This window comes from Tenrec ecaudatus, chromosome 12, assembly GCF_050624435.1.
Source record: "Tenrec ecaudatus isolate mTenEca1 chromosome 12, mTenEca1.hap1, whole genome shotgun sequence".
Taxonomy (NCBI): domain Eukaryota; kingdom Metazoa; phylum Chordata; class Mammalia; order Afrosoricida; family Tenrecidae; genus Tenrec; species Tenrec ecaudatus.
The window spans coordinates 123,402,717-123,426,236 of record NC_134541.1 but is presented as its reverse complement, the minus strand read 5'-3'; the positions used below and the strand labels follow the sequence as shown (position 1 = coordinate 123,426,236).

Here is a 23,520-nt window from a genome sequence, read left to right as displayed (position 1 = left end):
TTTGTATTCCTCAATTCCTGGAGCCTTGTTTTTGGCTAATGACTTCAGCGCAGCTTGGACTTCTTCCTTCAGTACCATTGGCTCGTGCTCATACGCCCCCTCTTGAAAGGGTTGAATGTCGACCAGTTCTTTTTGGTCCAGTGACTCTGTGTATTCTTTCCACCTTCTGTTGATGCTTCCCGTGAGGTTTCATATTCGCCCATAGACTCTTTCAATATTGCAACTCGAGGCTTGAAATTTTCCTTGAGTTCTTTCAGTTGAAGATACACTCGGTGCGCCCTCCCTTCTGGGTTTTCAAGCTCTAGGTCTTTCCGTGTGTCTATCCAAGTCATGTCCTTGAGTTCATTCAACGCATGAGGAGCCAACGTGTTCTCTGTGGAAGCCGACCACCCGCTTAGCAGTGCTTTTAGGCAGCAAGGAATCAATTGCATCCCTTCAACACCACGCTGCGGTTGCTACTGTTGTTATCAGATGCTATCTGGTCACTTCCGACTCCGGGTGCCCCGCCTGGTCCTGTAGCCATGCCACAACCGTTATGTCTGAGCCAATTGTTGACGTCGCTGTGTCGATCCATCCCATCTCATTTTTGCTGACCCTCTACCCAGTAGAATGCCCTTTTCCCGGGAATATGAGGTAGGTCTCACTAGCATCTTCATGTTATACTGAAGGAGAGCCAAGCACAGCGAAGGGGAAGGTAGGCAATAAACAAAACAAACCAAAACAACTCAGGAGAGGAAGGAGGAACCAGGTTGGCAAATGGTGCTGCCCGCTGACCCCGGCCAGGCTCCCGAGTGGTCTTTCAATGAGGACAAAGTTCAATCGAGAGCTGACAAATAGCAAACCTGATTGGCTGAAAGTTGGGCTGACCGTGGGCACCAGTCTCCCTGTGGGCCCATCTCATCAGCAACGTAGAGAAGATGTTTTAGAGGAGAAAAGAAGAAATGGGCTGGAATAAACCACTGAAATAAGGATACGGTCTGCTCCCTGCAGTGATGGCAGGATTCCTTCTGGATTCACCAATTATTTGAATGTAAATGAGAGAGAACCATTTATAGGTGAATATATATCGCTAACATGTGTGTGTTGTTTCATGCAGTGAAAAACACGAACATCTTTCTGTAGTCTTCAAAAGCAAAACACACTAAAACTCACTGCCAACGAGTCAATGCTGACTCCCAGGGACTCCCTGTGGGCTGCAGAAACTAACTGTTTACCGGAGTAAAACGTCCAGTCTGTCTCCACCGGAGCTGCTGCTGGTTTCAAGCTGCTGACCATGAGGATCGCAGCCCAGTGCATAACCACCACACCACGGGCTCTCCCCGAAGGCAGGTCAGAGGCCATCTCAACCTTGCTCTTTAGTGATGGTGTTATTCACCCAACAGAGGAAAATAAAGTCCCAGAGAGGACAAGTGACAAGGTCAAAGGCTCGGGGTTGGAACCAGCAGAGAGAGTGGAAGCCTACGTCAGGAAGACCATGGAAAGGCCCAGAAAGTACCGAACCCTGCGGGAAATACCACGACTCACTCTCCATTTCTCCCAGGAGGACTGTGAATGGGAGGTGTCTCAGCCCAGTGGGGTGAGCAGGCCACCTGCTCACTCCTCCTTGCTCCTGGCAGTAAGCCACCAGCCTGATCTGTAGGCAGGATGCAGCCAACCCTGTGACAAGTAACACAAGGACAGGAAGCCAGGGAGAGAGGGGAGGGGCTGGGCGGCTCCCCGACTACTGGAACTCGGGTCCTGAGCTGGCCTGGAGCTTCCTGGGGACAGCTTAGCGGTCTGGCAATGAGCCAGGGCCGCATTTCTCCCGGGGCAGCAGCCTTCCCAGAACTGCGGCTGCCTGGCCTTCCCAGAACCTGCCACTGCGTCAGCAGCCCCACCCGGGCCTGGGAGGCAGCCGGGTCAACGCCCCAACCCACCCCACATTCTGCCTGCCTGGCTCGGGGCCTCCCTCCCCAGCCAGGGCAGGAGACGTGGGGGTGGCAGCTGAGTCAAAAGCTTCAACCCTCAGAGTCCCAGGCTCCCTGCACACCTACTGTGTGCATCAGGCTTCACACGCACCTGCCTGCCCGCCTGCCCTGCCCTCTGGATTCTTATTGCAGGTGTTATCTGAGCACCTACTTAGGGCAGCAAGCCAGGTCATTTATTCACTCATTCATTCCACTCCTCCACCTTCTAACAAGAGTGAGACAGGAAGTCACTGGGAGGTTCTGAAAAGTGGCAAACCAGATATTTTAGAGTCCTCTGGGGTGGCCTGATAGGTGGTCTTGGGGTCAAAGGCAGGAGCTGGAACTAACCACAGGACCATGCACAAGGGAGCAGACCCAGACCAGGGTTGGAGTAGGCTAGAGCTGACAGGAGGACCTGATAGAGGAGGTGAGAGAAAGCGAGGGAGGGCATGAGTCAAGAATGACGGCAGGCCTTGGCTGCTGGAAGAGGAGGAGGAGGCGGCTCCAGCCATAAAATGTCCCGTTGCCCGGGGTGACGCACCAAGGGTGGAGGATGAGGGCAAAGAGGTCAGAAGGGACCTGGTAGACAAGCCGTCTACCCGGTGTGGGGAGAGAGTCTAGCTCCATACCAACGGCAGTGGTCTTTCTGAAAGACGACCGACTTCTGAGGCTCAGAGAGAGGCGCTGGAACCTGCCTGTGGAGAGTAAGTGGTGGGACGGGGATTTGAACCAGCCATGGCCGGGGCATCCACAGTGCAGTGCCTAAACAGCCCGCTCCTTTTAGACACCTCGCTGCTCGTTCCTCCGAGCAAATCCAGGGCAAACATGTCATCTGCATGGAGGAGAGCTCAGCAAGGGGCAGAGAGCCGTGGTCACACCTGGATGTTGGCCCAGGCCCAGAAAGTACCTCACCCTGTGGGAAACACGACTCACTGATCACAAATGACCAGACTTTGCCCTTGTATGATATCAGGGTTCCGTGTTCTGTTTACAGACAAGCATGGGCTAAGGAGAGGCAGTTTCCTTCCCACCCCTCTGGTACCCGGCATGAGCCGGGTCACAGAGCCGACCACCCTGTCGGTACCGACCCGAGAACCAGAGCATGGACGGTAACTCTGGTCCCCACCTTAACTGGCTGGGCAATCTGTCTGGGCCTCAGTCTTCTCATCTGTGCATGGTACATTTCACAGGGTTCTATAGGCCCTCTTGCCTCGCTGGGTAGTCGCAAGGAGGCAAAGACCCAACACTGAGTGAGGAAGGCAAGCCTGGGTGTCAGGAGGGTGCCCCTGGGGTCAGAGTTGGGCCTGGGGGTGTGGGTCCTGTTTGGCTCCATGACTGGGGAACCCACATGTGAAAAGTCACATGGCTATACACTTGCCGGTGCACTCTCTGGCAAAACCAAGAAAAACCCAAACTCCCTGCCATCAAGTCAATGGTGACTCACAGCGACCCTCCAGGACAGGGCAGAATGGCCCCTGTGAGTTTCAGAGACTGTAGCTCTTTACGGGAATTGAAAGTCCCATCTCTCTCCCGAGGAGCGGTTAGTGGTTTCCAGCTCTCTGACAACAAGGCTCCAAAAACGTTCATGGGAACATTTCCTTATTTTTAAATTGCATTCACCCACACATTTCTTTGATGTCTCCTCGTGGGCTACATGTCAATGATTTTTTAAGTAAAAATGATGGTGGAGAGAGAAGGGAGAAGGCAAGTGGGAAATCTGGGAGTTGTCAGCAAAGACCTTCAGAAGGAGCAGTTCCCAAGAGCAGCAGGGGCCCACGGGCCCATCAGTCCACCCTCATCTCCAGCTCACAGCTAACCTCCACTATCCAGGAGGAGGCACACCAAATCTAAGAGCAACTAAGAGGACACATGACGGAAGTGAAGGGGGACAAGTGCAAGTACAGACAACACTCCACTCTCGTTGTTGTTGTCAAGTGAGAAGAAACCAGAAACCTACATTTTCCTATGCAGAGTCCTGATCTGAACATGTTGACGAGCAATGGCTTTCGGCAAAAGCTCCCTGTGGCCTTAAAAGCCCACATGTGGGGCCCAGTTTGGCTTTCAGTCACCAGCTGGCATCTTCTTAGGGAGAGATGGGTGTGGAGGGCAGGGGAAGTGACGGCGGGGGGGTGGGGCGGGTGGGTGGTGGTGCTGAGGTCCTGAAACGCCTGGAAACCTCGAAGGGAGGAACAGGGCAATGGATGAGACCACACCTCTAGCTCAAGAAGTAATACCTTCAATGGTCCCAGCTCTGGCAGAGACAGTGGTGGGACCAAGGTCAAGCCCCAGCCAGCTTCCACTGAGTGTTGACTTTCCCTCTAAGAAACTCTCCTGGGCTAGATTCTGTGGAGTCCCTCTGGGGCCGGACTAGAGAATACTAGGCTTTGGAAGCTCAGAGGCCCGAATCCAAGGGCAGGTGTCCTTATGATAGATACACAGGGTGAGGAGAGGAAGAGACAAGAAGGCTGTGTGAAGGTCAGTCTTTGTGATCGTGAGGTTTATTGTGGCAACCTGGCCAACACGAACACATGGGATTCATCAGGTCTCAGTTTGATGGCCCACCCCTGCCCCTTCTCTCTTGCTCTCTGCTGCTTTGGCCAGTTCTCTGCCTCACCTGTGTGCTGCTACACCACCTGTGGGCCAAGCCAACCCAGAGATGGTGGATTATGTCTTTAGAGCTTGAAGCTTCTTTGAGATGTCTCACCACACTGCTGGGCTTGAGGCTGGTGGATCCTGCCGCCTTACAGTGCCTGAGTTTGAGATCCCATCAGGGCCTGCTTCTGCCTGGTTAAGCTCCTGAGTTACTGACTGTTGCTGACCCACCTGCTGCCTGCTGCCTGTGGGCAGGCTCTGCCTGCCTCACCGAGAAAGGACTCCACTGTCTGCTCCCTTGACATCGGATGAGCAGCCCACATGAGTGGAAGGATTTCCAGTACATTAACTGAGCCCACTGGACTGCTATGTGGACTAACTAGCTGCTATGTTTTTTCTTGCTGTATAAATCTATGCCATATATATATATAAAGAAGTAACACCTTCAAACTGGAAGTTGAAAGGCTACCTTTTCCACGCCTTCACTCTTTCCGTCCCTCATGACCTCTGGGGGTGTAGGTGCCTAGAGAGATGAGAACGGAGCTGGGCTGGCGATGCCCCCATCACCTGCCCTTGTGGGGCTGGGCAGCATCAAGTCGTCAGTAAGAGCAGGAGTTGCCCTGGGGATGGGGGCGGGAAGGCATGAAGTGCCACTTTTACAAACCCAGCTCTCTCCCACCTGGTTGTCTCAACCCTTCTGTGTGGGCTGTTTCCTTGAAGGTCTTCTGCCCCACCGGGTCTCCTCCCTGTCACCCTGCCGCTGGCTGCCCATCAAAACACGGCTGGCCAGACCCTGCTCCTTTCAAAACTCCACCCACAGGGCTGTCTGTGCCTCTGCCTCAACACCCTTTCCTCTTCATTCATCGTCAACGGCACCTGCCACTTCCCCCTCTCTCACTGACAGCTTCTCAGAGCAGGCTCTGGGCCTGGTCGGTGGTGTCTTATTCAAAAAGGAGGGGGCAGTCAGCAGACAGCTGGCAAACCAGCTTCTTCACCACCTTCGTCCCTCCACTGCTCTTTCCTCGTCCCCTGGGACACAGCCAGTTTCTATTCACCCACAGCTAGTGTGTTTGCCAGGAAGCATGCAAGGCCTTCCATATTTACTATCCTACTGATTTTCATGAGTCCATTTTCCGGAGGTGGAAGTTGAGACCCAAACACCAAAGAATGATTTGCCCATAGCTACTGAGCAAACTGGTGGCACAGCTGAGACCAAAATGCAAGTGGGATTGTTTTTGTTTATTTGTTTGTTTGTTTTAAATGCCTATCTGGCTGCCAGACTGGGTCCAAGAAAAGTCTTGCATTTAGGGTTAAATAAAATAAAATAACTTGAACTCACTGCCAGGAAGTCAGTTTTGCTTCATAATGATAGGGCAGGGGAAGACTGCTCCTGTGGGCTTCTGAGCCTGCACATCTTTATGGGAAGAGAAAGCCTCATCTTTTTCCTGCGTCAGGTACTGAAGGCCTGATGAATGCACGTAGAACGTTGTGGGAGAAGGGGCCGGAGGATGGCCCCTTGGGTCAGATGGCCTTCCAAATGTGACTGAGGAGGAGCTGCTTGCTCGGCGTGGAGCCTTCGAGATCTCCATTTGTTGTTCGGGCACAACCCAAGGTAAGGAGAAACAGCTGCAAAAATCTCCTACTGATCCGAACCTGGAGTGTGCCGAGCAGGAATCTAGGAAAATTGGAAGTTGTCAACAATGAAATGGAAAGTCCAGAGCGCTCCTTAGAAGCAAGGTACCTACTTTGAGGTATCAGGAGTGACCAGTCCCTGGAGAAGGACATTGGGCTTGGAAAAGTGGAAGGGCAGCAAAAAATAGGAAGGCCTTCAATGGGATGGACGGACACCGTGGCTGCAACCATGGGCTCTGGCATAAGAAACCATTGTGAGGACGGAGCAGAACCAGGCGGTATTCCATTCTGGTGTGCACGGCGTCTCTAAGTATCGGAACTGACTCAACGGCACCTAACAACATTCACCCAGCAAATACATACATACATATACATACACATATACATATTCAAGAGGAACGTTCATTTAAAATGACCCAAAAATGCTACTGAGAAAAGGGCAATAAATTCTCCATCACTGAAAGCATTCAGAGTTCCCTGCACCGACTTTAGAAATAAATACGGAGATAAAATTTGGAAATTGCATCTGCCTTAAAGAAAAAATTCTACAGCATGTGATATTTTTAAATGACTCTTAGGGTCCAAGAGAAATTGCAAGATATTTTTTTAAACCCCAAAATCAGCCCCCCTGCTCTCCAGTCTATTTTGATTCATAGCGATCCTCTATAAGGGTTCCAAGACTGTAAATCTTTACAGGGGCGGGCAGCCTCTTTTTTTCTCCCAGAGAGGTGCTGGTGGCTTTGAACCAATGGCCTTGTGGTTTGCAGACATTGCTTACCTGGCAACACCACCAGGCCCCTTACAAATTATTTCAGCAATGAAAAACAACAATAAGCCATACTGCATGAGAAACAACAAACCAACAAACAATACCCATTACATCCTGAAATAGATGGGTAAAAGAAAAGAATAGCTCCAAATAAGGAATTTCAGAAGCTTGCGTTCACAGCCAATGATGTGACAGAGAGACCTAGATGTTTTATAGCTGGTAAGCTCAGGAAGGGCCCACCTGGGATGTGGTTTCTACAAAGAAAAAATTCAGGTCCTCTCAGTAGAGGTGCAGGCTCCAGCTCAGAGGAGGTGAGGGTCTCCCTCCTCTCTGGCGGGGTGGCAGTCCTGAGAGAGGCAATGGACTCAAGGTGGGACATTAGCTCGTTTGGATCATGCCCAGAGCCAGACACACTTGCAATGGCCTGGGTTAGGAAGAGGGAGCAATCAGACCGAGGCTATACAGTATCGCAGAGAGAAAGAAAGCCTGGGCTGGGCTTGCAGGTCCATCTCCCAGAAAGTGGGCACTCCTCCGAAGTTCATTTGACTAAAGGTCAGAGAGGATACCCCCCCTCTCCGCCCCCTGCAACAGAGATGCCCAGCGGTGGAGCTGTGGCTTCTGGAGGGGGCGGGTGCTGATGGGATGTTGTGGCTGTGAGGCCTTGGCGGACCGCCAGCCCAGCCAGCATGTGTCTGTCCTCCAGAGAAGTTTCCTTTCCTCTTTTGAAAAAGAAGCACCCTTCTGGCAGCTTCCAGGAGAACCTCAGGCCTCCAAGATGGTGTTCTGGGACCGTGCTCGTTTATACCCTAGTCCCTGGGCTTCCTGGTCAGCGGCCCTGAGTTTGAATCTGGAGTCTGTCACTCCAAAGCTGTGCCACTCAGGCAAGCCTCTGCCCGTGTCTACTTTCTTGCTCGGGGAACTGTGTGGGCACCCGCTGGCATGGATTTGCACTTCCATGAAAGCTCACTGCCCTTCCTTCCCCACTCTGCCGCCATTGGGTTCATCAGTCAAACGGGTTTGGAAGAACCAAGCCTGGCCACATTCTCCAGGTTGCTGGGAAGATGGCTGGCAGGAAGATGGCACACAAGCAGGGGGAGAAGGCATCTTGAAGCTGGAGGTGAGCCATTCGACACGCAAGCATAGTTCCCAGTACATGGTGAAGCTCCTTTGATGTGTGTTCAGGGAAGTAGCTGTCCACAGTGGGCCCGGCCGGGGACTCCACGGGTGCCAAGATTGGAGCCGCATGCGATCACCTTCACTTGTGACCCAGCACCTCCCTGTGCCTCCTATTCTTCATACATGAAACCTGGATAAGAGCGACTCCTACCTCATGGGAGCATTAGATGTCAACGAGATGGCGTCAGCTTCCGGCTCCCACTTAACCCCTGCCGTATGCTCCTCCCTGAACCCTGTCCAACCACACTGGCCTCCCTGCTGTGGGAGGCCACCAAGCTTGTTCCCAGTTCAGGCCCTCTGCACCGGCTCTCCCCTCGCCTGGGTCGCTTTTCTCCCGTACACCCCACAACTTTGTAATTTTAGGCTTCAGCTCAAAAGTCACCTCCCAAGACTCCTCCCTCTCCCCCACTGGAGGGTCAGGTGCATGGCAGCCCTGGCTGCTGGGAGGTCCCCCAGCACCTGCGGGCTGGCGCAGTGCTAAGTGTAAGCCCCGAGCCTTGTGGCTCCCAAGATAAGACAACACAGCACGACACAACTCAGCACTTGCTCCTGGGCCTGTAAGCTGCTTGGACTTCTCCTCCTCCAAACTGCCAGCACCACCCCTTCCCTTCCCCAAGACCTACTTCCTCCCTCTCTGCAGGACTCAGATGTGGGTCTGTTAAGCAACACTAGACAGTGAGGAAGCACTGGAGGGGAAGGGGAGAGGGGGAGTGCGGAAGCAAGAATGAGTCAGTGGAGGCCAGACCCGAAACCTCAGAGGCATTGCCACTTCTTGGAAGGAAAAGGATGTCCACACGGAGACAGAAAGTGCTCTCTGAACACCAGGTAAAGCTCCGGCAGGGCTTGGCAGGGGAGTCTCATGGGGGGACTATATTCAGACTCCCAGGGCCTCCCCGGAGAAGCTTCCTGGGCTCACCCCATCCCACTTCTCTGCAACTCGTCACCCCCTGGCAAGAGACTCCCTCGGAGGAGCTGGTGGTTTTGAACTGCTGACCCTGCAGATCAAAGCCCAATGCAGAGCCACTACTCTACCTGGGCTCCTTTTCCACACGGACAAGGTGTCTGTAAAAATGACCTCATGGGGAGGGAGGGGTAAAAATGAGGAGCTGATACCAAGGGCTCAAGCAGAAAGAAAATGTTTTGAGAATGATGAAGGCAACAAATGTACAAATGTGCTTGACACATGGATGGATGGATGGATAGATGGATGGATGGATAGATGGATTGTGATAAAAGTTGTACAAGCTCCCAATACAATGATTTTTTTAAATTACCTCATGGACCCACCCTTAGATACCCCTATTCTTCACAGAAGCAAACCAATGTCCACCAAGGTCCACTAGGTCCCAGACTTAGAAATCAGCAAGCCTAGGTGGGAGGTGGGGCTCGCTCTCTCTAAGCCTGGGGCCTTCTGTCTGCTTGGGGAACCAGATGCTGGATCCCCAGTCTCTGCGGCCCCCTCAAAATCCCTGCCACGGTGCTCTGACCCACCCTCTGGCAGGAGCAAGTCCAGCCCTGCCAAGGGAAGCCTGCCACATGCGGCCAGCCAGTCTCCACTCTGCCCACCCACGGACCCCTCTGGATCACTCCAAGAAACCGACCCCGAGAGAAGGAACTCAAGCCGGGAAGGAAAGTGGGCTCAGATCCGTCCCTTGGCTCCCAGATATGGGACCCTAGGCAAGGTCGCTGCACACCACTCTGGGCCTCAGCTGCCTCACCTGAACAATGGGTGACGGCAGCCCATCCAACGGAGTTTCACGGCGGCAACAATAAGTACCCATGTATCAAACATTTTGTGCTGACTACATCCATGTATTGCGGGTCTGCTGGAGAAATAGGTACTCATGCCATCCTGGCCCCAGCAAGAAAGAGGAAGACCTGCCAGGTCGAACAATCAACTCAACCACATCGATGATGGTGAGGTTGGCGTGGGGTGGGGTAAGGTTATGTTCTACCGTGCACATACATGGTTGCGATGAGCTAGCACAGACTCAGTGGCACCTAATCACCACCACCGCCTCGTGGTGAAAATGGTTAAGATGCTTGGCTGTGAACCAAAACACTGAAGGCTTGAGCCCTTCATATTCCAGGGGCTCCTACCAGTCCTAGGCTCCACTGACAATCCTAGGGGACAAGTCCTGTTGACCCACATGGGGTTGGCCATGCATCAGAACCCACCCAATGGACAACTAAGTGGCCGTTGTTTCAAAACCCTATAAAGCGGTCCCTACAATTACTCCTCAGGGGTCCTGGTGGTAGAAGGGTCACCCGTCGGGTTGCCAACTGCAAGGTCAGCGGTTCAAAACCACTGTCCACTAGGCAGGAAACGAGGGCCCTTTCTACTCCCATAAAGAATGACAGTCTCAGAAGCTCACAGGGGCAGTTCCTCCCTGTCCTATGACGTCTCCATATGTCATAATCAACTCATTAGCAGAGTGTGAGCAAAGTGACAATGATTCCTATTTCCCAACGGCTGAGACTGAGACCCAGAGAAGCTCAGGATTTGCCTAAGGCCACATGCCAGTCAGTAGCAAAACCAACGTGGGAACCAGAGCAGTAAGAATTGTCTAATATCTGTGTGTGTTAGAAACTGTGCTCAGTCGCTTATAAAACATGATGCCAAAGACAAAGTTTTGTAAACATGAGATAACAGCGGCCCAAGGAGAGTTTCTGGGTCCCAGTTCCAGAGACCCTAAACCTTCATTCTCTCCCAGCGGGGATTGGGAAAGGGTCTCCCTGCCTTTATGCTCCTCTCTAAAGTTGAGCAACAGAGAGCTGCGCTGCTGGGGTAGGGGTGGGAGCCGGGTAGGGAGAGCTAGGCTTTCTGCAGCCCTAGTATGGAGTTGCACAAAATACATCCATCACTGAGTCAACACCCGGAATGCAGAAATTGTCAGGTCACCCCAGACCTGCCCGTAAGGGGGGATAACTCACTAACAGCTCTGATCCCTGCTGCTTCCCACAGCCTCCCTGCAAACTTGACTACAGAGGAAGGGGACAGGGCCCCAGGTGTCTCCCTTGTGACTCTTCTGCATGCATTTGACTCCCCCTCATAGCGACCCTATCGGGCTGAGCAGAGCTGCTCCTTACGGTTTCCAAGGCTGTACATTTTGACTGGATCTCATTTTTCTCCTGGAGAGCGCCAGGTGGGTTTGAACTGCCGACCTTGCGATTAGCAGCCCAACACTAAACCCACTGGCTTAGGCACGAAGAAAACACATCAGCTTACAGAATGAAATTCAGGCTCTTCAGCAAGGCCCATAGGTCTTTCAGAGACTGCCCAACCCACCCCTCTGCCTTCTCCTGCCCACTAAGCTCAGCGCCCCCCATCCTCTCATACCTCCAACCTTCAGTGCACGACCACCCCACTTCTGAGGCAGGCCCTGGGGCCACACTCAGGGAAGCCTTACTCACTGTCCTGCACCCTCCTCATCAATTCCCCCATCTCTCCAGGGGCAACTCCTTGAGGACAGTGGCACACCTGAGTGGGGAAGGGGTGAATAGTGTAGGCTGTCCCCTCCCATCTGCACCTCAGGGTGTCCAGCTGTTATAATGTCTGAGTTCTAAGAGATTCCAGGCCTCTGGGTCCCCTGACCTGATGGACCATTGGGGCCTCACACACACCGGAGTCTCCACTTCCCCATCTGACTTTATAATTTTTATAAAGTACTGATGGTCCAGCAAATGCCTGGACTCCTAAAAGGCCGGCCCACAGGGAAAAGAGCAGCCATGCCCCCACCCCCATCCCCACCCCCACCCCAGTAGACAGCCAGAGACAAGACTTTGAGCACCCTGAGGGTACACCATGAAAAAAAATCCCAATTTTTGTTTTAAAATAAATACTAATAGCTCTCACTGCCGACTCATAGTGACCCTATAGGCAGGGTAGAACTGCCCCTGTGGGTTTCCAAGACTGGAACCCCTCCTTACAGGAGTAGAAATTCCCATACAGGAGTAGAAATTCCCATCGTTCTCCCAAGAAGCAGGAAGTGAATTTGAACTGCTGATCTTGCAATTAACAGCCCAATGAGTAACCTGTGAGCAGGGCAGTTTACACGCAGAGCAGTGGGTGCTAGCGTCAGACTGCCTGTGTTTGGTGTTTGGATCCTGCTCCAACCAAGCGGGGTGCCACCTTGGGAAAGTTACTTGACCTTGGCAGGATGGCCAGGATACACTTCAGGATACCTAGAGCTAGGGATTGAGACTGAGCTCAGGAGTATTCCCACTATTCATACAAACACAGGACAGCATAGGGCAGTCCAGTCCTTGCGTGTTTCCAATCCCTAGACTGTAACTCTTTCCCGGCATAGGAAGCCCCATCTTTCTCCTGCTGCTGGTTTCGAACTTTCAATCTTCCGGTTAGCAGCCCAACACATAACGACTAAGCCACAGGGGCTCCTCCCGCAAAAGCAGGTCCCAGGAAATGAGCGCTACTTTGGAGGCCACCCAGTCTTGGGCAGAGGAGGTCGAGAGGACCTAGGTCTCTCGGATCTCAACTCCAAGGTGGTCGGAACACTCCCAAACCTGGTTCCACCGGCCCGCACCCACGTCCTACCCCGGGGCGGGGCGATTCCCCCGAGAAGGGGGCTCCCCGGCCCAACACTTGCCTGCCCCCAAACTCGCGACGTCCCCAAAGCCCCCGAGGGTCCGCCCTCCACGGCGTCTCGGGGACAGCACTGGTTGGGGATGAGCACCCACAGGCAAACCCTCCCCGGCTCCCAGTAGTCCCCCGGCGCAGATCGGGCGCTCTCCCGGCGGAGCGAGACCTTCCCAAACGGGAGCTGCGCCCCAGCTGCGCCCCAGCGCGGACCCCGAGACATCCCTGCCCGTGGCCCCGGGTCCTACCTCTGAGCTTTAAGTCCATTAGCCGTTCGCGCGCCGCGAGCGGAAAGTGGGGGGACTCCTTGCGCCCCAGCCTTCTTCTGAGCCGCGCGGGGCTTTCCTGGACGCAGAGCGCCCCGCCCCGGGCCCCGCTGATTTGCATGTGGGCCCCGCCCCGAGCTCGGCGATTTGCTTGCCGGCCGAACCGCGAGCCCAGCCTGCAAGTCTAGCACTGTCGCCACCGCCCCCTGCAGTTCTAGCGGCCTCTTTACCCAGCCAGTCCCAACTCACCCGGACCCTAGAGGACCAGGTAGAACAGAATTGTTCCGCAGGGTTTCCAAGCTGGCATGGTTCCCACAGGAAGCTGCCTCATCGCCCTCCCACAGAGCAGCTGGTAAGCTGGAATCTCCCATCTTCCAGTAAGCATCTGCCGAGGTCCCGCACGCATTGCCAGGGCTCCTTGACAACCTTTCAGTTAACAGCTAGTACAATCCGTCAGCACACAAGCCACCACAGTAATTCCCATTGTTTTCGGTTGACATTTTACTGTTTCGGGAGGTAGCCTATAAGCAAGAACCAATGGCTTTGAAGGAAGAAATCCAGGCTGCACGGAAGGCAGGGGCCAAAACAGGGATCCAGGAATTAATGAAATGTTTCAACAGACACACTGAGAAAGCACTGGAAGCACTTACTCATCTATGCCAAGAAATTTGGAAGGCAGCTGCTAGGCCAACTGATTGGAAGAGATCTTCATATCTGCTCCCATTCCAAAGGAGGTGACCCAACAGATTGCTCAAAGTATAGAACCATTGTATTAATGCCACCTGCAAGCAAAATTTTGCTGAAGATCATCCAACAAAGACTGCAGCAGTGCATTGACAGGGAACTAACTGCCAGAGTCAGGGCGGATTCAGAAGAGAACGTCGAACAAAGGATGTGATTGCTGAGGCCAGATGGATGTTGGCTCAACGCAGAAAATACCAAAAAAAGATGTTTACTTGTATTTCCTTGCAAAGGCATTTGACTGTGTGGATCATAACAAACTATGGATAACCTTGAGAAGAATGGGAATTCCAGAACACTTTGTTGTGCTCATGGCACAAGGGCAGACTGCATGATTTCAAATCAGGAAAGGTGTGCGTCAGGGTTGTAGCCTCTCACCAGACTTAGTCAATCCGTATGCTGAGCAAATCATCAGGAAATTTGGATTACATGAAGAATGTGGCATCGGGATCGGAGGAAGGCTTATTACCAACCTGCGATGTGCAGATGACACGACCCTGCTGGCTGAAAGTGAGGAGGACTTGAAGCACTTGCTGATGAAGATCAAAGATTGCCGTGTTCGGTATGGATTACAACGCAACATAAAGAAGACAAAAATCCTCACAACTGGGCCAAAAGATAACATCGTGATAAACGGAGAACAGATTAAAGCTGCCAAGGATTTTGTCTTGCTTGGATCCACAATCAATGCTCATGGAAGCAGCAGTCGAGAGATCAAAAAGATGTGTTGCATTAGGTATATCTGCTGCAGACGATCTCTTTAGGGTATTGAAAAGCAAGGATGTTACTTAGAGGACTAAGCTGTACTTGACCCAAGCCACGGTATTTCCCATTGCCTGATACACATGTGAAAGTTGGGCATTGAACGGGGCAGACAGGAAGAATCCACGTGTCCGCATTGCGGGGCTGAGGAGGTACTGAAAGCCCCATGGACAAACCAGTCTGTCTTTGAAGAAGTCTGACCAGGGCGCTCCTTTGAGGCAAGGACGATGAGACTTGGGCTCACGTGCTTTGGGCGTGTTGTCAGGAGAGACCAGTCCCCGGAGAAGGACATCGTGCCCAGTAAAGCAGAGGGGCAGCGGAAAAGAGGAAGGCCCTCAAGGAGATGGACGGACACAGTGACAGCATCAATGAACTTAAGTGGAGGACCCGTGGTGAGGTTGGCACAGGGCCGGGCAGTGTTCCGTTCTCTGGGGTTAAAGTCGTTATGAGTCAGAACCAATCGACGCAATGGCACCTAATATCTGTCAGACCCCGGTCTAAAGCACGGCACATATTCACCTATTTAATCCACACCCTGAGATGGGCAGACATAGACTGGGCACCCAGAGAGTGAATGTGACCTTGTCGTGAAGCTCTGTCTGAAGGTGGAGGCAAACTCTGCTGAGACAGAGAGCCCAGTGGGATCAGGTGCCTTTGGGAGATGAGGGGTGAACCTCTGGGGGTAAGGGTTATCTTCAGTTCTGCTGTAGTTGAGGTTTAGCTATAGCTCAGCCTCATTCATTTATTCATCCACACATGCCCTCTTCTCCAGCCTCCTGGGAACCTGACCTGTGACAGGTGCTGACCAACAGGCACTAGCCCTGCCCCTGGAGACCTAACAACCAGGTGGGTGAGACAGCGACAGACCCCCAAGTGAGTAACACAGAAACTCAGTTTTGGGGGATGGGGAGGCAGAGGTGGGCTGGAGTGGTGGGGTGGGGGAGCTCTGGCTGATACCTCCAGGGGCCGGTGGGGAGGTCCACCGAGGATAAGGAGGTGGAGGGCAGGGCTGGAGCAAATACCTGGAGGGAGCCCTGGGTCTGGGACCTGGCAAATGGCAGTCAGTCGGGATCCATTTGTCCAAGCTCCTTGTGTCAGATCTTGAGCAGAGGAGACAGGGCGTAGCAGACCCAGCCCTTGTTTCCCAGCCCCCGGGTGGGCGAGGGGTCTGCTGAGGGACATAACTGGTTGATGTAATGAGTGCTGTCATGGGGAAGCACAGACTGGCCCAGACAGGGATCTCACAGAGGGCCCCAAAGGAGAGAGATGGCACTTAAGCTTGGGCTTCAGGAAAACCACCAATGAGTTCTCACTCACGGCCACTGTAGGACTGAGCGGAACTGCCCCATGGAATTTCCCAAGCTGTCATCTTTGCAGGAGCAAGCTGCCTCCAGACCTTCCCTCGAGTGCCTGGTAGGCTGGAGCCACTGGCCTTCCTTAACCTGGACACCACCAGGGCTCCTTTCGGGCTTCAGGCGTGAGTAGGAATTAGCCAGACAAGATCCGACTCCCAGGAGGTCCAACAGGCCTCCCACCGTGGACAGGAATTGGGCAGATACCTTCCATGTGGCAGCTAAGGACTGAGTCTCTGGGTCACGCAAGTAAGTGAAGCGCTTGGCGGCTCACCAAAAAGGCAACGGTTCAGAGCCACCCTGAAGTAACTCAGAAGAAAGGCCTGGTTACCGCAAGCTTGTGGAACACACCCGACTCTGACGGGCACACGTGGGGTCCCCGTGAGGGAGATGTGACTCAGTGGCAACTGGTTCCTGGTGGGCGGTCACAGCAGTGGGTGGTTTCACTGACAAAGAAGTGTTCCTGCCTAGAAGACGTCACACATATGAAGTCACTCACACGCCCGTACCCCCTCGCTCACACACACTCAGTCACACAGTCACACTTGAGTCCACAGAGCTCCCCTGGAGGCTGCGCCAAAAGTCTAACTTAGACTTTCCTCAGGAACGTGTCTCTTGTGTCACATCCCCTCCTGCCCACCCCCTCCCCGCCTACTCCCCAACTGGGCACCCACCTTAGCTTCTGAATCTTTAAGTCAACCTCCACTCTTTTCCTGCTGGCCACCAGCCTCCTTGTCTGAGGACCACTACTTCCTGAGCACATGACCTGGGGCAAAGATAGTGATCCCATAGCTTATCAGCTATGGCTAAATAAATAAACTTAACAAGGGTCCCTCGGGGGAGGGGGTCAAAGGGAGCTGATATCAAAAGTTTTCAGGGGAAAAAAAGTTTTGAAAGTGATGGTGGCAACCTATGTACAAATGTACATGACACGGATGGATGGGTGATGGATGGATGGGTGGATGATGGACGGATGGATGATGGATGGATGGATGGATATAAGAGTTGTATGAGCCCCCAATGAAAAGATTTTTTAAAAGAAAGAAAATGATGGTGGCAGCAATTGTACAACGATGCTTGGTGGTGGGAATGTCCATGATGTGTCCCCCCAGCTGAGAGCTGGGCTGCAAAGAAGTGAGGTGAGCAAGACTCGGTCCTTGTCCCACTGGACGCCGTGGCTAGCTCTGGGAGACAGAGACCTGGTCATCAGGGTGCAGTTCGGAGAAGGAGAGAGGAAGGGCCAACCAAGTAGGTGTCAAGGAATGGGTAGATCTAACTTGGGGTGAATGAGATGAGGTGGGGGAGAATGACCCCAGGCAAGAGTACCATTTGCAGAAGCCTGAAGGAGACCAGGGTAGGAGACCAGGGCAGCTGAGGAGGGAGGGGAGTTAGCTTTCAGAGATGAGGCAGGAAAGAGAGGGACCCTACTCTGGGAGAAGTTCTTAAATTGGTAGCTTTTGCATTTTTACAGCCTACACTAAAAAAAAAAAAAAAAGTATGTTTTCTGTGTCTCTCTGTTTGTCTCTGCCTGTCTGTCTGTCTCCCTTCTCTCACGTACTCTTCTCTAGTCTGTATTTCTTAAAATGCTGACCTGGAGCAAAAGAAACGAAACCGTATAAATCACACGAGTCCATTTACATGCAAGTCCTATGACACACAAAACAATAATCTGAGCTGATAGAAACAGGGCAGAGGCTGTCTGGGTGGGGACCAGTGGTGGGGGTGGGGTGGGGGTGGCTGCAGCAGGATGCAAGGTAACAACATCCTGAAGATATGGAAATGGTCTGTATTTTTGTTGCAGTGGTTACATGGGCGCATGCACTTGTCCAAAATAAATGCGTATTTTAAAAAGCACAGGCGGGGGCACTTTCTGGGGCGTTGGCGACATTCATATGGGCAAAGGGATTTGTGTTCAACAGGTGGGTGCATTTGCCCAGAGCTCACTGAATCATACACTGAATCTTTATATGTTTCATGTGTATGTAAATTTCACACCAAAAAAAGAAAAAAATTGGAACAAATAATGAGCCATGTGTTGACATATTTAGGAGGAAGATATTGATGTCTGGGACTTGCTTTTGTAAATGTGTAAAACATGAGACAGATGTACGGCTGGATACAAGACTAGAATCATGAAGCAACATGTTAATAAAGCAAATATAATCAAATGAGCACATATGCAAAGATACTTCAGTGAGGAGGGGCGGAAATATCGTGTCACTAGAAGATACTGGGACAAGGTGGTTATTCACATGCAAAAGAATGAATGTGGATCTCTTCCATACTTCAACATGTAAAAATCAACTCCAAACGGACCGATACATAGGAGTTAAATCCATGAAACTCTTAGAAGAAAACATCTTCCTGTCCTTGGATCGAAGAGCCCTGGTGGTGTAGTGGCGATGTGCTGGGCTGAAGGTCAGCAGTTGGAAACCACTAGCTGCTCTCAGGGAGAAAGACAGGGCTTTCTACTCCCAGAGAGAGTTAGCACCTCAGAAACTCACCGGGGCTGTTCTCCCTGTCCCAGAGGGTTAATATGGACTCGATCGATGAAACTGTGTGAGTGACTAGTCCTTGGATTAGGGGAGAGATTCTTAGCTACGACACCAAAGCACAAGCGCAAAAGAAAAAAAAAAAAAACCCATCTAGCTCAGTAGCAACAAACCCCACATGAAGAAACACACCAGCCTGTGTGACCATGAGCTGTCGAAAGGATCAGGTATCAAGCATCAAGGAACAAAAAATCATATCATTGAAAATGTGGGTGAGTGCAGAGTGGAGTCTCAAGCCCAATGGTAGCCAACCGGACACCCCTTGCTGAGGGGTTGTGGGGAGGAGAAGAGCCAGGCAGGGTGCAGGGCAGCAATGATGAAACATATAACTTTCCTCTAGTTCTTAAATACTTCCTCCCCGACCTCCACTATCATGATCCCAATTCTACCTTGAAAATCTGGCTAGACCAGAGGATGTACATTTGTACAGATAGCAACTGGAAACACAGGGAATCCAGGACAGATGACTACACTAGAACCAGTGGCGATGCCTGGAGGGTGGAGAGAATGTGGGGTAGAAAGGGGGAACTGATTACAGGAATCTACGTATAGCCTCCTCCCTGGGGGAGGGACAGCAGAGAAGAGGGCGGGGGGAGACGTCAGACAGTGTAATATATGACAAAATAATATTAATATATGAATGATGAAGGGTGCATGAGGTAGGGGGGAGTGGGGAGTGAGAAGGGAAATGAGCAGCAGACATTAAGGGCTCAAGTAGAAAGCAAATGTTTTGAGAATGATGATGACAACAAATGTACACATGTGCTTGACACAATGGATGGATGTATGGATGGTGATAAGAATTGTACAAGGCCCCATTAAAATGATTTAAAAAATCAACTATCATAAAATGAACAACTTTTGTGCCTGAAAGACACCCGGATGAAAGTAAAAGAAAACCCACAGAGAGAACGGGGGCGGGCTTTTTTGTTTGTTTTGTTTTTTGCAAATTGTTATCTCTGATCAGGGACTTGTATTTAGAATATATAAACCAGTCTTCCCATTCAGTCATTAAAATCCAATTAAAAAAAACAGTCAAGGGATCTGAATAGCCAGTTCTCTGAAGATTGTGCAAAGGGCCAAAATGCGCATCAAGAGATGCTCACCTGAGCCACCAGGGGAATGCAAATCAAAACCACCCCTACTCCCTTAGGAGCGCGGTTACTGTTTAAAAAGACAAATCGCCAGAGGTGTGAGTTTCTTTCTATTGTTGTGGGAAATAGCGGGAGCTCTGATACAAGGTTGTGAACTTGGCAAATGGCATGACAGCCGCCCTTGAGAAAGAGTTTGACAGCCCCTCAAAAGCGTAAACATCGCATTACCCTTGAGCTGTGGGGGTGACCTCCAGTCCTTAAGATTTAAGGAACCCTGGAAATCTGATGCTAAAATGAAAGAGGTCCGTCACAAATTGTATGGCCCCACTTACACGGAAGGACCTGAACAGCCGGTGCCACAGAGACAGAAAGTGGGGATGTGGTTGCCGAGCGATGGAGGAGGGGAAGTGGAGAGGGAAAAAGGGCGTTGGTCAAAGGATTCTGGGTTCCTTGGCCAGTAATGGAAATCTCCCAAAATTAATTTTGGTGAAGGCTGCTTAATCTTTGACTACGCCGAGAGCCAGCCGTGGCATCGCTCCACTTCAACAGGCGGTTTGCAGAGTATTTGCATTATGCAATTTGATAAATCCAATCAAGCCGCTTAGCAATCCCCATGCCCATGATACTGAAACCATGGTCCAGCAAAGGAAAACGGAACTTCCTCAAGATGAACATCTTTCTGTTCTTCGAGGCACCCTGTTCGGAGAATAAAGAGATGATACATCACAGATTTCGAGAAAAGATTTCCAGGTACAGAGCTGATAAACAATTGATAACCAGAATAGAATTCTCAAAACGCAACAGTAAGCAAACGGCTCGTTTAAAAAAGTGAGTCATTCATCCTTTGCCATCGAGTCGATTCCAGCCCGTAGCCAGCCTCTGGGACAGAGCAGAGCGCTCCTTGGGGTTTCTAAGAGCGTAAGTTCTTGGCGGTAGCAAACAGCCTCATCTGTCTCCCACCTGCGACCACCAACCTTGAGGTTCCCAGCTGGGATGGAGTGAAATGTCTTCGTAGGGCTTTTCTACCCAAGTCTCTGTGCCTCCCACCAAATGATGTAGTGGGACGATGCGAGCAGAGCGTGTGTGACCCGCATAGAGGGGACTGGCCAGTTTTCAGCAGCACCCTGCTGGCTACACTGCCGAGCCATCTTGGAAGCAGCGGCCTAGAAGAGAAACCTGGAGGACCTTGGAAGAGCACGCTTGAGAACTCTGTCTGCAGAGGTGGGCGCTGCCAGGCCAGAGGCTGAGCCAGACTATGGCTCAGAGAGTCCGGGGAGCCGCACCAGGCCTTAGGGCACCGTCCCCCATCTGGCCCGAGGCTGTGGCATTGAGGACAGAGGGACAGATGGACTGCCTTCCTGGCCCATAAAGGGAAAGGCCGTGCATGTGGCAAGACTTCAGCTCGTGTCTGTCGGCTGTGTTATCAAGAGAGACAGCTCCATGGAGAAGGACATCAGGCTTGGTAAAACGGAGGGACAGTGGCAAAGAGGAAGATCCTCAAGGAGATGGACGGACACAATGGCTGTACCAATGGGCTCCCACAGGACGCGCAGGACCCGCTGGTAACTTGTTCTGTTGCACACAGGGTTGCTCTGAGCCGGAACCCACTTGATGGCGCCACCAACTGCCTGGCAACTTACGAAGAGGCTTACAAATGCCCTGCCGCTTACAGCGCAGGTTGGAAAACCTCGCATTAAGCCCCACCTCTGCATGGTGAGGGCTAGCGTAGAGCTGGGGACTGTCCACTAACGCATGCCCAGAGAGCCAAGCCATGGAAACAAAGGAGTGGCACTGCACACCCTCAGAGGTTCAGGTTTCCCGCCGGTAGGCATGGGTGGGCGCTGAACCTGGATTGGCCCACCTAGGCCACCTGGATTGGCCCACCTAGGCCAGGTGAATTCAATTCAGCCAATGGGGTCGATCAGGGGTCATCCACCACGCCTCCCCATGGAATCCTTGAAAAGGCAGGAGGCCAGAGTCGAGACATTTTTCTGCCTGATGCTGAGCAGCTTCCGCCAGGCTGCATGGGTGGGAGGAGTCCTATGGGTGCCGTGTAAACCTGAAACTTCTAACACTCATAAAACTCACTTGGATCACGAACCAGGCTTCGGCGTGAATTCTTTCTCACATGGTATGGGGCGGGCGGGGGGTGGGGGAGGGCCGTGGAGTGGGCAAGGGATGTCTTCTGGCTTGGTCACATTGTTTACCCACTAGCACTTATCTCCCTGCATTGCAATGCGTTGTCTCCCTCCACCCCCGCCTTTGAGCTGAGGGTTTTTTTGAGGTCATGCTGGTTTCCAAAGGCCCAAAGTGGGCTTTCTGACTGTGTGCACAAGATTTCAATCCTCTCTGAGCCTCAGTTCCCTTGTTTGTAAAGTTAAGAGTTTTTCCGTAATTGTGGTTGGGATGGGCCCAAGTCATGTGTGTTAACCATGCCTGACCCCATAGTATTTGCTCAATCAATGTTGGCTGCTGGTGTGGGATACAGACAGATGATTTCCCAGGTTGTCCCCCCATATTATGTGCCAAGCCTAAGATGCTGCTTGCTAGCACATGGTCAATGGCTCTACACTTGGAGGGAGGTCAGCTGCTTAAAGTTTACTTCCTTGAGGGTTATCAGCCATGTACAGCAATAAGACCTGGCCATCTGTGCCACCCTAATAGGGACCACTCCCCTCTGATAAGGATGGTGGATTTTTCCCCTGAAGGAGAGCCCAGAGACAAGGTCAAGCCAACCCAAGGAGGATCAAGGTTAGGCTGACCTCTTGACTTTAGACTCCACCCATCTTGTCACACGTGTACTCCCAGTGCATCCCCTTGGACCCGTTTGATTGTGGGGGGTGGTACCCCACATGCTGGCATGACTTTTTCATTCTCATTGTTTTTACTTGCAGTGAATGCTTGCTTACCTATCGAGCAGTCAGGCCCAGCTCTTTCGTGCACAACAGACGCTGAATACGCAAGGTCCCGGCCTCCTTTGCAGCTGAGCCACGGCCATGTGACCCAATGGGGCAATGGGACTTGGAAGAAAGCATGCAAGAGACTTGTGGTAAAGTTTTTCCTCTGAGGAAAAGAGGCAGAAAGAGCCTTCAGACATTGGCGGGTGGGGGGGTGGGGGGGTGATGCTCAGTGCGTCGTGGGAGCTGTTTTGTGACCATGAGGGCAGAGATGAGGGTGGACGCCAACATGCTGGAGATGCCAGAGCAGAGCGAGGCCAGGATCTTTTTTTTTTTTTTTTGTATTTTATTTTATTAGGGGCTCATACAACTCTTATCACAATCCATACATATACATACATCAATTGTATAAAACACATCTGTACATTCTTTGCCCTAATCATTTTCTTTTTTTAAAAAATTTTTTTAAATTTTAACAATTTATTAGGGGCTCATACAATTCTTATCACAGTTCATACATATACATACATCAATTGTATAAAGCACATCTGTACAGTCCCTGCCCTAATCATTTTTTTCTCCTCTTTTCTTTTTTTACATTTTATTAGGGACCCATACAACTCTTATCACCATCCATACATATACATACATCAATTGTATAAAGCACATCCATACATTCCCTGCCCCAATCATTCTCAAAGCATTTGCTCTCCACTTAAGCCCCTTGCATCAGGTCCTCTTTTTTTTTTCTCCTCCCTCCCCTTTCCCCCCTCCCTCATGTGCCCTTGGTAATTTATACCTCGTTATTTTGTCATATCTTGCCCTATCCGGAGTCTCCCTTCCCCCCTTCTCTGCTGTCCCTCTCCCAGGGAAGAGGTCACATGTGGATCCTTGTAATCAGTTCCCCCCTTCCAACCCACTCACCCTCCACTCTCCCAGCATCGCCCCTCACACCCTTGGTCCTGAAGGTATCATCCACCCTGGATTCCCTGTACCTCCAGCCCTCATATGTACCAGTGTACAGCCTCTGCCCTATCCAGTCCTGCAAGGTAGAATTCTGATCATGGTAGTTGGGGGGAGGAAGCATCCAGGATCTGGGGGAAAGCTGTGTTCTTCATCGGTACTACCTCGCACCCTAATTAAC

At 51.8% G+C, this 23,520-nt stretch overlaps 1 protein-coding gene across 1 annotated transcript in view; it reads right to left on the bottom strand.

The window, feature by feature from the left end:
* IL4R (interleukin 4 receptor) overlaps positions 1-13,097 on the bottom strand; it is a 38,384-nt gene extending 25,287 nt beyond the window's left edge. Inside the window, 1 exon segment of the mRNA XM_075564647.1 lies at positions 12,961-13,097. The gene's annotated coding sequence lies outside the window, so the exon portion shown is untranslated.
* Positions 13,098-23,520: the final 10,423 nt, after the last annotated feature.